General features: G+C 39.3%; 1 protein-coding gene across 8 annotated transcripts in view; it reads right to left on the minus strand.

Moving 5' to 3' along the window:
* The window catches only part of enox2 (ecto-NOX disulfide-thiol exchanger 2), a 313,782-nt gene that overhangs the window by 69,555 nt on the left and 228,483 nt on the right, over positions 1–15,744 (minus strand). The gene's annotated exons all lie outside the window — the stretch shown is intronic.

Here is a 15,744-nt window from a genome sequence, read left to right on the forward strand (position 1 = left end):
ATCTATCTTGTAGCTACCTAACGATTTAGCTTAATATTTAGCTAGCAATGTAGTTTAATATCTATCTATCTATCTATCTATCTATCTATCTATCTATCTATGATAGATAGATATACAGTAGATATTATCTATCTGTCTGTGTCCGTCCGTCCACCCAGCTTGTAGCTATCTAGCAATTTAACTTAATATTTAGCTAGCAATGTAGTTTAATATCTATCTATCTATCTATCTATCTATCTATCTATCTATCTATCTGTGATAGATAGATATAGATATTATCGATCTGTCTGTGTCCGTCCGTCCACCCAGCTTGTAGCTATCTAGCAATTTAACTTAATATTTAGCTAGCAATGTAGATTAATATCCATCCATCCATCCATCCATCCATCCAATCATCCATCCATCCACATTAAGGAAAGAAGGGTAAAAACACATTGAGGACAAAACTGACCTAAAGTGATTTTTATTTTATTTTTTTTAAATCCTCATTATTTTTGTCCTGCTAAATTCCCCATGAGGACCGGTATGCACCATGACAGCTAGAAGGTTGTTGTCATGGCATCTCCAATCCCATCCTCTCCTTTTAGAGGCGAGCTGAGTGCAGGCTGTCATGACCCTGCAGCCTGCACTCAGAACACTCTTGGAAAATTATCCATCTCTCTGCGGTCTTTTATTATGATTCCCTCCACTGGAAATGAACAGGGACTAGTTTCACATGCGGCGATAATCTTAACAGCCAACTTCCTTCCACCCAGTGTCAAAGTGTGATTATCTGGGCACAACTGACGCTTGGCAGTTCAAACTGTGGGAAATCACAAACGTTTGTATAAATAACGTCCCCTATAATAGCAAGCCCGCAGTCACGTCGCATTGAACGCATCACGTGCGCTCAGCCGGGTGGCCGCGGTCCATTTCACCGCTCGAGAGCACCTTTCACTCTCTCCTCTGCTCGCCCTCTGTCCAGCTGACGGGGCCGCAAATTGCTGCGAGAGCCAAACTGCCCCCTCGTCGCCCCGTGACCACACACCGCTGTTCATCACCGACAGCCAAAGCTGTGTGTGTGTTCAACAGAAGCAGAAAGCGGTGCAAACAACGGGTTTGTCGAAAAACGTTTCTAGCCATCATGAGGAGGATGAGGACGGTTTGCTGGTGACGGGGACTTCAAGAGGAAGAGTGTATTTGCGGATGCTTTTAGTACACTTAAGGCTGCAATCAGAGGCTGCATATCAGCAAGGCTGAATACACTTTGAATGGTGATGGCTTCAGGACCACTGGGACTCAAGACCTCTTATCCAACCAGCCATTTTCGATGGCGCTGGTACTCATTAGGAACACGGATGAGCTGGAGGCTAACCAGCTGACTTTAGAGGCCAGGTACACCCTGGACTGGTCACTAAGATTAGGGATAAACCGGTAATTGGCCTGGTCGATTACCAGCGCCGATATTTTTCATTTAGACGAATATCGGGATCAGCCTTTTTTCAAAATTTGACGGCCAATAAGAAGGTAAAGCTGAAACCAGTTTAATCTTAGGGAACTATTTATTTAAAATCTCACTTTATAAGAGATGCTGCTGACCCTTGGAACCCTCTGAACCTTTTGTTTTTGTACGACATTAAAACAAAGAAATGTGAAAGTTTAAGAATTCTTTTTTTTTTTTTTTATTGGGAAAAAACAGAGCTATGGCATTTACTTGTATAAGTCGCACTGATAACCTTGGGAGCTCCCTGGACATTTTTTTTTTTTTTACAAATTTAAAATGAAGTATATTGTCCAAGATTTAAAAAATCTACATGTTGAAAAGTCTGAAAAATTCTTCAATAAGCAGTAATGCTTTAAGACAACAAAGCTTGGTAATTGTATTTAAAAAACAAATTTGATGGCAATACCCCCTTTACTGAAAATGAATATTGGCTTCAAATATCGGTTCTCAGCCTCCTTGACTACTAATAATCGGCATTGGTATCGGCCCAGAAAAAACGGTATATCTCTAACTTAGATGGGGCTTTTGAACAAAACAGGAACCTAAAAAGGTGACCTTAAAGGGCTACTTGACTCATTGAGCCACTTTCAGCAGTAAAAAGTTAATATTTTGTCCAGAATGGATGTGATAACTTTTTCATGAACAATTAATACCCTTAAAAACTATTTTTTCCACTTGCTGTCTACTGAAGATGACATCACCTGTGCTGAGGAAGTAGCCTATCACGGCTCAGTTTGCTGACCAAACCCAGAAAAACAGGTGAGCCATAATTGGTCCTTACCTACTTCCTCAGCACAGATGATGTCATCTTCAGTCGACAGCAAGTGAAAAAAAAAAGTTATCAAATTCATTCTGGAAAAAATACGAACTTACTGCTGAAAATGCGTCAAGTATCCCTTTCATTTGACCTCCTCCAAACTTTTAAATGTCAAAATGTTCAATGTTTCCGTATTTTTACAAAACCTTCTGTTTTCTAACAAGTAAAGTTTCCAAAACTCCCCATCTTATATTCCCGGAAATTCTCCACTCCAAGTGACACTAATTCCCCACGGCCAATTAAGTGGTTGAGAAGACAGATGGAGTGTACAAAATAAAAGTGAAAAACAACTCGGGTAGACGATGGTTGCATTCATAGTCATTGTTCCGTAATACAATGGAGACTTCTTCGTACTAATTTTTGTCGTCTGTAGCACAACAAGCCATTACGGAGCAAAATAGAATTTTTTTTTTTGCTTCTTTCACCTGGATCTCTGCCCAAGAAGAAAAGCCAGCGGCATGAATTTAACAAGGGAGAATGTGAATGAGCAGATGTGGCATTGATAGAGAGGAATAAACACACAAGCACGCAAAAACCCCAAACAACTCCGAGCGCATCTTAGTGCAGCTTAGAGAGACCACATGTACTGGGGACTATTATCCAATTCGACTAACATAATAAGCCCACACAAAAAAGAGCACACTGAATCATTCGCAATAAAAAATAAATGCTTCAATAAATTCAAACACACACTCTCATCTATCTAACATCACTGTCCAATAACAAGCATCCATCCATCATTTTGCTATTCCTGATGATCCTTTTCAGGGTTGCTATCCCAGCTGAATTATCCCTTTGACAAAGGAAAATATTTTAAAAAATTAGAGCGAAAGTGGAGGGGTCCAAATAATAAACCGTGATATAGCAGGTCAGGGTTGAGGAACCAGTTGAGGTGGCTCAGGCATCTGGTTCGGATGCCTCCTGGACGCCTCCCTTGGGAGGTGTTCCGGGCATGTCCTACCGGTGGGAGGCCCCCGGGGGCGACCCAGGACACGCTGGAGAGACTATGTCTCTCGGCTGGCCTGGGAACGCCTTGGGATCCCGTCGGAGGAGCTGGGTGAAGTGGCTGGGGAGAGGGAAGTCTGGGCTTCCCTGCTAAAGCTGCTGCCCCCGCGACCCGACCCCGGATAAGCGGAATTGAAGACGGACGGACGGACGGATAGCAGGGCACTCCTATAGACGGCTTGGTGTGTCAGTGACTGGGGGCTTCGGATTTTTTATTTTTTTTTCCCCTCCTTAACTCTTTGACTGCCAGACGTTTTCAGAAAAGGGATGCCGTGGGTGCCAGCCGATTTAAGCTGATCTTTCAAGATCCACAGAAAATTATGTGTTTGGACTATGGAAACACACATACTACCAAATGAAAGATTGGACTCTCATCTTTCATCAGAAAAAAAAGTTTGTTTCTACCTTATTCCGTTTTTCAGTAATCAACAATAGAAAATGGTTAGTTTCACCTCTGTTTTGAAAAAAAAACGTCTTTTAACGTCTTTGGCACTCCTCCATAGGATTTTACTAAACGTTATTTAACATTTTTGGCAGTCAAAGAGTTAAGAGCTCCGTTTTGTTCATTCGGTTTTTTTACCGATTTGTCCTTTTTTTTTTTTTCGTCACATTTTTTATTTTATTTTTATTTTTATTTTGTATGTGGGTGAGTATGTGTGTGTGTGTGTGTGTGTGTGCATGTGTGCGTGCGTGTGAGTGTGTACTCATTAGTTCACCTAAAACCTATTAAAAATCTCATACCGTTCACCTATATCTAGCTAGAGTCGTGAGGTTGTCAGGAGACCCGAGGAAGGATCAAAGAAAAGAATAGGAAAGTGAAATCCAGCACCGATCAGACATTACCTACTACCCACCGAGGGGAGTCAAGCGCTTTGCTCCACTGCAGAGGAACTAACCGACATGAATGTCGTCAATACATGGAACTGAGGGAGGATGCCTGGCTGAATGGCAAACATGCATGTAACCTCTATCAGGAATCGTGTCAAGGAACCATGTGGGAGCGAATCCTACTGTGCGAGCCTCTTCAGTGGCACCGCCTCGATACGTCTTAGTGTGCATGACAATTAAGAGCGTTTGCTTCTGCTCTCCGGGGTTATGGCCTCAAAGCTTCCCCGGTGGACAGTTGGGGAAATTAAGTCAATTTCAGGCCCATTGGCCCTAAGAGCCAACAGTAGGCAGATGGCCGCCGTGGGCCATTAATGCAAAAGTCACGTGGTTGAAACGGCTAACTACTGGTTTGCTCACACACCTGGGGAGGTCAATTGAAAAATGAGGAACGGCGAATGAAGGATGTCGATTTGGTTAACAGACAAGATGCAAAACAGTCATGAGAGCGTATGAGAGCACCCTCGCATTGGATTTCAAAGCATTGCTCGAGTATGGGGACTTGATGACAGTCATTACCGCTAAGTAGACGCTAGAAAAATCTGTAATTAGTGCGTAACGTAGCGCCGCCGCTGAACACAAAGCGGTCGAGAAGACAGATGGAGTGTACAATGGAAAACAACTTTAATTGTAGCTGGCTGCATTCTGAGTCATTGTTCTGCCATACAATAGAGACTTCTACACTTTTTGTATTTCTTTTGTAGGATGAAAAGCCACCAACGGGGGGGAAAAAAAAGGCAACGCTTCCTTGACCAGGACCGGTTTAATGCAATGTGTATGCATGTGCAACCAAAGAAAAAAATTAATTGGGCAGAATGCAAATGCTTCAATTTATTCAGTAGAGAAACTATATAAAGACTGTATAGACTATATATACACTGTAAATGTACAGATCCTCTGTAAGATGCAGTAATATTGGTCAGTTTTCACAGGGGATAAAAAACAATATGCATTTTAAGACTGCGACTTGTCTTAAATTTAGGATTAAAAAAGACTACTTATGTTATTATATTAGGGCTGTCACCGTTGCATCTTTTTAAAATCGATTATCCTATCGATTATGATATGAATATTCCCCCACCCGCACTAACGAAATTGATTTTCTTTCTTTCTTTTTCTCTTTCTTTCTCTTTCTCTCTTCCTTTCTTCCTTTGTTGAAAATAAATGGATAAAACTACTCATCATTAATTATCTTCTGTACATATGCATGATCAAAACCAACACAATTAGCCTATGCTAAGCGGTTAGCACGCTAGTGATTTAACAGTGAAGGTAAACAAACACTAACCATCATTTGAATCTTACATACCTCATTATATCTAAATGAATTGAATTGAGTGTATATAACTACTAATTATTTTTTTTATATTCTGTGCATGAGCATTATGAAACACCAAGAAAAATAGCCTATGCTAAATGCTTAGCGATCGCGATTAGCATGAGTGCGCTAGTGATTGCCAGTTAAGGTAAAACAAACACTAACCACCATTTAGTCCACACATACGTCATTATATCTACATTAATTGAATTGAGTGCACACAACTACTAATTATTTATTATCTCCTGTGCACGAGCCTTATAAAACACCAACAAAATTAGCATATGCTAAACGCGATTAGCATTAGCGTGCTAGCAATTACATTTAAGGTAAACAATAACTACCCTATAGTTCAAACAATATATATATATAGCGTCTTCAGTCACTTACAGACAATGCTTCAACAACATTCCATGAGTAGAAGTAGAGCCGAGATGTATACGCTCCATTTCTGTACATTTTGTAGGAATATGCAAGATGCGTATGTTGCGTTGTGCTTACAATGAGCTCAATAACTTCCAGTCCACTGCGTGCGTCTGCAAAAAAAAAGTCCAAAACATGGATGGCGCCGCAAACATGGTTCGAGCGTTGCTTCGGGGCAGACATCTTCAAGACGACCTATTTATATCTTATAATCCATCATAATGTGTTTTTGGTCTTGGAACGGAGGCAATTGTGTAGATGCTAGCCAGCGTTGTCAAGGAAAAACATCCATTGCCGGACAAGAGCGTGACTCTTTGGCTTCTTATCAGGCTTGGAGAAAGGTGCCAGAGAGGAAGTGATACAGTGATAGAGAGAGGCAGACGAGGGGAAAAAAAAAAGAACGTGAGATAAGAATGAGTGTGAAAATAAGGAAAAGCAGAAATGACCTGGCCGCGTCGATACTAAGAAAGGATTGCAAACAATGTGATGCCGTTGCGATAAATAACAAGCAGGCCGCGTCTGCGTGGAAAAGAAAACATTTGTCAACGTGCCTATTAAAAGCAATCAAGCTGTTTGATGAGCTTGCTGCGAGGTGAGAGAACAAAGTGTGAAAAATAAAGTGTGCTTGCATGATTACCGGTATGTTTTTTTTTTAAGGTTGAAAAAAATAATCAAAATGACAAATATTAAGTGATGTGATTCCAAAGAAACAAGCTGACTATTTTGGTTGATTAGAAAATACGACTGAGTATGTTTTGATTTGGCCATTTGTTTTTTTCTCAGATACTATAAATGTTTCTAGATTACAGCAGAGCCACGTTTTTTGTGATGTATCTGTTTGAAAAAGCCTGATGAAAACCAAAGCATACGAAACTGAAGCAGTATTTCCCATTAGAAATAATGTAAATCCAATGAGAATGGAAATGATTGGTCATGTACGCGCCAGTTTCGCGTTCTTTCTAGAATTTGATTGTGTTTCTTGCACTCGGTAGCCTTTTTAGCTTTTTTGCTGAATAGACGCACAAAACAATAAAACAATGCTTCATATGAGCACACAGGGTGATGCTTACTCAATGACAAACAAAGGAAGACTGAGTCATAAACGCAAAGAAAGCTTAGTGTGGGTGCCCGATTCAGGGAAATGAGTGGCCGAGTTACGCCCGTTTTGGTACAGAGGCCGAATGGATGACGGTAAACATGGTGAATGGTACTTCATTTATATCGCGTTTTGCCCCCTCACAAGGCCCTCAAAGCGCTTTACGTTTGGCTACTCATTCACCTACTGATGACGCAGTACAGGGAGCAAACGGGGGTTCAGTATCTTGCTCAAGGACACTTTGACGTGGTCACAATTGGATGGGATTGAACCCACAACCTCTAGGTTGGGAGACGACCACTCTACCACTGAGTCACGCCACCCCCAACGGACTAAAAGAAGTGAAGGAGAGAGAGATTAGCTCATTCACTCCCAGCCATTTTCACTGTTTTACAGGATTTTGACAGATTTTTGCAAAACCCACAGAATACTGTGTTCTATTGCTATAAAAACATGGAACCTACCAAAACAAAGATTAAAGTATCTTCTTTCATTAGGAAAAAAAGTATATTAGCATTAGAATATAGCTAAGTTTCATCATTATTCACAAACCTGTTCAAAACACTGGGGAAAAGAACTTTTTGCAACATGGCCCTGCCTGATCTCTTATACTCTGCTGCCAGCTGCTGGCCGTTTTTTGGGTAATAAATACCATTGCTTTTAAGTGTTCTCTTCAGATCAGAGGCTGCAACAAAGCTTTCTGTATGCTCTAACATAAAATAACATTTAAAAAACGCATAAATACGTTTTTGGGGACCATGGCAATGCTGTATTTAAAATAGAATGTTTTTATACGTTTTTGGGAGCAAATGAGTTAGAAAGAAATTTATGGACTAGCACATTCAAGATAAAGGCTCTAAAAGACCATCTTCATGCAACTTGATGTTCTTGTGACAACAGTTGGACAGAAGTTTTGCCATCCATCCATCCATCCATCCATCCAGAGCGGTTGATAGAGAGAGTTTGGCCAACTCAGCAGGGTAACAAGATGGCGTCCATATTGCTGTGATTGGTCAACTGCTGGTCACATGACATATGGACGCCATCTTGTTACCCTACTGAAACCGAATTGGCCAAACTCTATCAACGGCTCTCCATCCCTCCATCCATCCATCTTCTAGACAATGTGCCAGTGTTAAAAGGTAAACTGACAAATTCCTTGAGTGGATCAGATTAACTCCGGCACCTGTAGTGCAGCCGTTTTCTTTCCCCCTAAGGATTAAGATTCAGCAAGCGTCAGAGCAGTAAATGCCACCAACATTTGGGATTTGCCCGCTGTCAAACACGACACGTGGCGTCTAAATATGTCACCTCGACGAGACGCTGAGTCTAATAGACTTCTCAGGGCCTCCATTCAAAAGTTAATCCTCCAGAACCGACTGCGCGATAGTGAAATATTTTGAACGTGAACTCCACTTCAACGCTGTTAACTGTGCTTTATGATGAAATATTCAAAAACTGGCGCAACCCAAGAGGGGAGCAAAGAGAAAATATCAAATTATTATTTCCCTACTTTAAACTAGATGAAATGAAGCAATAAAAGAGAGTGGGTGCGTGTTTTATATGTTTAAAAACAACAACGAATGATCCCACGAATTTCATTTAGCGAGCGGGAGAAAATGACTCCTCATTTTTTTTTTTTAAATGTGCAAATTATGTATCTACTCCACTCTACTAGAGTGAGTAAATGTGCAAGAGGCGCGGCGCTGAATTTGAGATATATTTAATGGCGGCAAAGCTAAACAAGGGCGGTGGGAGTGTGCGCTCTCACACACACAGCAGGCAGATGTGAACGAAGCGAGTCCCAGTGGAGCGGCGCAGTCCACACAGGAGACGAGTGCTAATAAGGCAACTGCATCGTTACAAGTCGGCGGTGCGAAATGAATGTGTGAAAAACAATTTATGTGCTAAACACAAGCACTTGCATATGGAAACGTATGACATCAAGTCGAGATTTCACTCTGGCTTCATTTACTGTCCAGCCAACCAGGAATCAATAAAGCATCCCATTTGTTTGCTTCTAGCATGCATGTCTCATTAGTGACGTAATTCAAGGGTGCTATATAGGAAGGCTAAATGAGCAGCAGCTGTATTACATAACCGTGCATGCCATATTTCCTCAAAGTGGTCTCTACTCTATTAGACACCTTGTCTTGATTCATTGTTTCACCTCACAAATACTATTATTTTTTTTATGATAATGCTTCCACCAACTAAAACCTCCCTGTACAAAGCTCTAGAGTACATAATTGCATGCAAATAAATCAAAATACAGGAGGAGAAGTTGGGTTACATTGATTGTTGCAAGAGTTTTATAAGCTCTGTCTGTCTGTGAGGCCATGAAGGCATCCTTGGTTGGTGATTGGATGAGTGAGGCCGGGGGGGGAGGGGCCTGTGGAATGAGGAAGAGAAATGTGTGTATGCTTTCTGCAAGACAGGGTTATTTTAGTTAACGAAAACTAACGAAATAACTAAAATTCAAAAAACATTTTCGTAAACAAAATTAAATAAAAACGAAAATGCTTTTTAAAAATGAATAACTAAAATTACAATCTATGTTTACAAAACTATAATTAGAACCAAAATGTCCTTCGTTTTAGTCTTTGGTAATTAATACATGACCCTTTGGGGAAGATTTTAAATGTGATTCTAAGAATATTTATTTCAATATTAACCTGAATAACGACGTTTGAAAGTGTGTCACACACAAGTGACATCATCTAGCAGCAGCCAATAGAAAAGCACCTTCAGATGACAAATTTGCATGCTTGACTTTTGGCATCAATGGCTCGACTCGTCTGCTTTTTCATTTAACTCAGCTGAAATGCAACGCTAGGTAAGAAATGTGTTACTTTTTATTTTTACTTTACTATGGTGTATATTTAATATTGCACACAATTTGCTCGTTCACTCCCAGCCATTTTCACTGAAGCAACCCCCTTCGCTCCCGGCTGTTTTACTGGATTTTGTCTGGTTTTGCAAGTCCAAAGAATATTGTGTTCTACTGCTATAAAAATATGTAACGATTAAGTTGAGTCAAGTGAGGTCATCTTTATTTATATAGCGTTAGAGTCTCTTCTTTCAACAGGAAAAAAAAGTAAATTTCTATCGGTTTCTGTTTTGCAGCAATTAGCGCAAGAATATAGCTAAGTTTAGCTATTATTCGCATATCTGTTTAAAACACTGGAGAAAAAGCCTTTTTGCAACATGGCCCTGGTTGCTCTCTTATACTCTGCTGCCACCATGTTTGTGGTTTAATAGAAAAATAATACAGTACAGTAAATATGGTACTAAAACGGCACTTGAGTGAGAAAATATTATATATAACAATGTGTTTTTGTGTAAACTTACCTCAATAATGTTTTTAGAATTCATAACTTCTTTGTGAAACATTTGTCCGTTCACTGCCGTCTAACTGCTGTTTGCAAAGCATTCACGTGTCTAATAAGAACGAAAAATGGAAGGGACTCCCAAAAAGTAATTGCTAAGTTTCCTCGGAGCGCTGAACGATCACACAGCAGCAGGAATTTTAAACAAGACATACTGTATTTGCAGTAATGGAAAAAGGAAAATCATTGGGAGTGTTAAACTTTCATATCTATAGAGACTTCAAACCTCAATGCAGAAGCGGGCCTGACACGGCAGTGAATTTAGATAAACACGAATCTTAATGAAATGAGACGTGTGCGCGCATGCTATATTAATCAACTCTCGCTCATCTATTATGCATTAGCCTGCAACTTGACTTATCATGAGCAATTTGTACCAGTATGCCGCCGTCGTCCAAGTAGACTGGCTGAGATGATTGCTTTCGGTCAATAGCTGAAAAGTTTCAAATTGACTTCAATAAAAGAGCAAAACGGACTTGTACATAAACTGTACGCCACATTATGAAAGCGCACTTGAGGTTGCACTTAATGAAGTCTTGGTTTGATAATGGTGAACAGCATCTTATTAGAATAATATTGCTGTTGAAATATCAATTATTACTGAGAGGAGATTACCCAACTTAACTCATTCAAACCCCAAAAAAGTATAATTACGTTTTTTAATACTTTGTCCTTCACTCCCCAAAACGTATTATTTATTTATCAACTGCATAGAACGGTTGAAGAAATTGTAGTTTTTACAAAAATGGCCAGCAGGTGGCAGCAGAGTATAAGAGATCAACCAGGGACATGTTGAAAACAAGCTGATTTCCCCACAATTATATATTATATATATACTATATTCTAATGCTAATTGCTGAAAAACGGAAACAGATACAAATATACTTATAGACTCTAATGTTTCTTTTGGTAGGTTCCATGTTTTTATAACAATCGAACACAATATTCTGTGGGCCTTGCAAAAGCTGTCAAAATCCAGTTAAACAGCAGGGGGCGAAGGGGGTTGCTTCAGTGAAAATGGCTGGGAGTGAATGAGTAAAAATTTTTGTTTTTTTGAAAATTATATGTTCTATGTTTTAGTGAAATATTAGTTAAGCAGCAAAATCCAGCCGTTTTTATCCATCTCAGGAAGCGGCCAATTTGCAAATTGCTGCCGACTGAAGATGACATCAATGTTGCTCATGTTTCAGGTAACAACCAACCACGGCTCAGCTTCAGAAAACAGGTGAGCTGTGACTGGTCGCTGCCTGAGCCCTGAGCAACTGTGATGTCATCTTCAGTTGACAGCAGGTGGCAAAATGGCCGCTACCTGATGGATAAAAATGGCTGGATTTTGCCGCATATCTCATATTCCACAAATGTAATATTAATAAAAATGTCATTTTTAGACTAGTGAGGTCAAGGTTGACTTCCACTTTAAGTGTGTCAAAGTTAGCTAACGTTCCGGCTAACAGTACCATACATGGTCCTTGAAAAATTGCAGCTGTAATTGATAACACAACATTTTTTATTTTGTCGACTGCTAATACTATTTTGAAGTATGTCTCAAATCTGCGCAATGAGATCTGTTTATGAAAAAGAATAAACAAACAACATAAGTAGATTTAAGAGGCGTCACTGTCATATCTTTATCCAAAATATATCAAAAAATAAAACCCCAAATGAACACAAGTGTTTCCAGAAATGCCAGAAAAGTACTCAAATAGCAAAACACATTCATTCTATTCTACAGAGCTCCAAAAAGTAGATACAAAAAAAACTCAAGAAACCCTCCAAGAGGTCATCCTTTCCCATCCACGCCCAAAATGTCATGACTGTTTTTTGACAACACAAAGCAAACACAGAGGATTAAGTCTGAGAGCGTCTGCCAGCAGCGCGTCAGATGGCGAATACGACAAGAATTCCACATTTGCCGCTCAAATAATGCGGCTAATCCTTAACAGTGCAGCGATGTCGACACAGAGCAGGAATCAAAACAGCTGTGCGATATAATTGATCCCACGTGTGAGGCCGTCAATATGTCCAAGAAAATCCAAGAAAAAAGGTCTGAAGTTTTTTCCCGTTTCTCTTTTTCTCGTTTCACTGTTCTCTGCAGAAGGTAGTGACACCAAATTGGAAGATTGTGACAAGGCAAATTCCTGTTTTCAGAGGTAATATCAGCGGCAGGACGCTGTCTTTGTGAAAGGCAATAGCGGAAAGCCAAAACAGCGGGTGTGAAGTTTAACACCGCAATTACTTCTATCGCCCTTCGTTTCATGTGGTTGTTCTGTGTGAAAGGTGCTGACATGGACCTGGCAATTTCCTGGCTTTGGAGATATGTTTTGTCACAAAGGCGGAAAAGTGAAAGCGAGTAGCTGATAGCAATTGTGTCTTTATCATTTTTATATTGTGTATCTGGTTTGTTTGTGTCTGGACCTCGTGTCTGTAATAAAGCTATTCATTTATTATTGTTTTCATGTATTTTTGATGTTTGTTGTTCAACATGATGTTGGTTTGATTGTTATGCTCTTATGACTTCCATATAACTGCCTCTTATGCTGCCTCTTGGGCAGGGCATCATTATAGTTCTCAACTGACCTACCTGGTTAAATAAAGGTTAAATGCATGGGCCAGTACCAGATTCGGATGGTATAATAACCTTGTGTTCACATTATCACAATATTGCAGTTGGAGATTTTTTATTTTATTATATTAATTTTTTTTAATTTTTTTTTAGAACTAGACTAAAGTGTAATTGCACATACACTGCAGTAGATGGCAATGGCACTCATTTATTTCTTTATTTAATTTCTGACAAATTCATGCACTACAAATATTTTCTGTTACAAAATTAAAAAAAAGTACTAATAAAAAAAAAATATATATATATAAAATATTTATTTATATACAGAAAATAATTGAGAAGCACTCTGAACTAAAACATGTTTAATTTTGAAATGTTTGTGTAAAAGACAACTTTTTTTTTTTCATTGAATATAATCAATTTTATTTCCAAAAACCATATTGAATATTTGGTACATTCATAAACTTGAATAGAAAATCAACAATGGATTTAAACAGTAAAAAAAAAAATTCTCAGAAAATGAGCAGCTACTTTTCTTCTCATCAGCTTTGCGAAGTAATGTCAGAGTGAAAACAAGCTGATGTCAGCTTTGCTATTTAGCCATATAATCTGCCTTGATACCAAGTTTATAGTATTCACCAAGTGTAGACATTAGACATGCTAATTGTAGCTGGTTGCGTTAATATATTAACTAATTTGCTCACAAACGTATAAATATGTTCTATTTTTAATGTTTTACGTGTCCCAAAGATATATTTATAATTTTTTTATGCTAGAGCATACATAATGGCCATGTTGCAACAAGCTCTTTTCTCCAGTGTTTTGAACAGGTTTGTGAATAATGATGAAACTTAGCTATATTCTAATACTAATTGAAAAAACGGAAAAAGACAGAAATATACTTCATGAAACTCTAATCTTTCTTTTGGCAGGTTCCATGTTTTTTTAAATAGAATACAATATTCTGTGGGCCTTGCAAAATCAGTCAAAATCCAGTAAAACAGCCGGGAGCGAAGGGGGTTGCTTCAGTGAAAATGGCTGGGAGTGAATGAGTTAATGATACCTTGAATTTGTTGATGAATGATGGGGTGGCACTCTGTAGTATTGCGTCCTCTAGCAAAATCTTTCGTCTACCAAGCCATGAAAATTTTTCAAAAAGAGACATCAATTTCGACCAAGGAAAAGTTCACAGGGTTCGCTGATTAGTCAAACCAACAATTTTGAAATGGAGAACAGTTAGTTGCTCATCTGTGTTAAAGGTCGTGACACGTAATGCCTAATTGTCCTTGTTAGACAACAATTTTAACACCACAACAGACACTGGGTTCTTTCCAATAGGAGTTACCATTCTGTCTTATTTTATAACACTGTGTTAAAGAGCCTGGAAGAAAATGTCATCCACTGAAAAAAAAAAAAAAAAAAAAAACTCCCTGCCGCTCCCTCTCTCCGGAGGGGCCAAGTATGAAGGATTCTAAGCATCTGATTAATTTCTTCCTGGCTGCTGTCAGTAATAATGTCCTCCATTGTCCCTCCCCGCAAGAGGATATGAAGGCGAAAACATCCATATTATTGCTTTTAAATCCATGGACGGCAAGTTATGACAAGAGCAAGAAAAGTCTAAACAATGAAAAACGAAATAAAGAGAACACTTGAAGCTCGCAGCTACTGAAAAGTGTGTCAGTATTTTCAGGAACTTTGGCATCGTGTGTCCATCTTTGACTCTTGTAGGAGTTGTTGTTTAACAAGTTGTCACTACACAGCCCCCGACTGCCGCTCTATGCAAGTCACACCAATTCAAGGCGTCAATTGATGCCTCAAAGGACAGCTTGACACCCTCCAAGAGGAAAAGCTGCATTTTATCTTTTGAGCTCTCCCAACTATGAAAAAAAAAAGGAAAAACAGCTGGATTTTCTGTCTTGTTTGCATAGCCGTCATAGCGACAAGCTAATACTGTATCGTGTCTTTGAGGATCGCAGCTGGAAACGTCCCGAGGCAAACTGTTAATCAATTAGTCTGTGGCAGGAACAACCCATTACACTACAGCTCAGTCACTGAAACACTATGGAAGTGGACAGCCTTAATTAATTTAAAACCTTAATGAGTACTATTACTTTACAGTGAGCATGCAAGGAGAAACAGTTCTTATTAAAAATGGAGGCCACGGCTTTTTTTTTTACCTATAATCTAAATTGGGTGTATTTACTTGAGGCCTTTATTTGATATAGTTCTGTGCGAGGTTTAGTCTACCAAAACTGATTGGGTCAGTGGCGGGGTACACCTTGGACTGGTCGACAACCAATCACAGGGTGCATATAGTCAAACAACTATTGACACATCCATGGATAATTTCTAGTCTTTGATGGTGAATTTAAAGTGAAAGTCAACCTTAAACATTTCTTAACAATAATATGTTATATGTGACTTTATTAGTCTGAACACGGCATTCTGATTAATATTTCATTTGTGGAATATGAGTTATGAATCAAAAGCCATACATTGTTATCCAACCCAGGGGGCGGCCATTTTGCCACTTGCTGTTGACTGAAGATGACATCACAGTTACTCAGGGCTCTGGCAACGACCAATCTGCCTGTTTTCTGAAGCTGAGCTGTGACTGAAACCTGAGCAACAATGATGTCATCTTCAGTCGACAGTAAGTGGCAAAATGGCCGCCCCCTGAGATGGATAAAAACTGTTGGATTTTGCTGCTTAACTCATATTCCACTCACACAATATCAACCAGAATCCCATATTTAGAGAAGTGG

The sequence above is a fragment of the Vanacampus margaritifer genome, chromosome 10 (assembly GCF_051991255.1).
Source record: "Vanacampus margaritifer isolate UIUO_Vmar chromosome 10, RoL_Vmar_1.0, whole genome shotgun sequence".
In the NCBI taxonomy this organism is placed as follows: Eukaryota; Metazoa; Chordata; class Actinopteri; order Syngnathiformes; family Syngnathidae; genus Vanacampus; species Vanacampus margaritifer.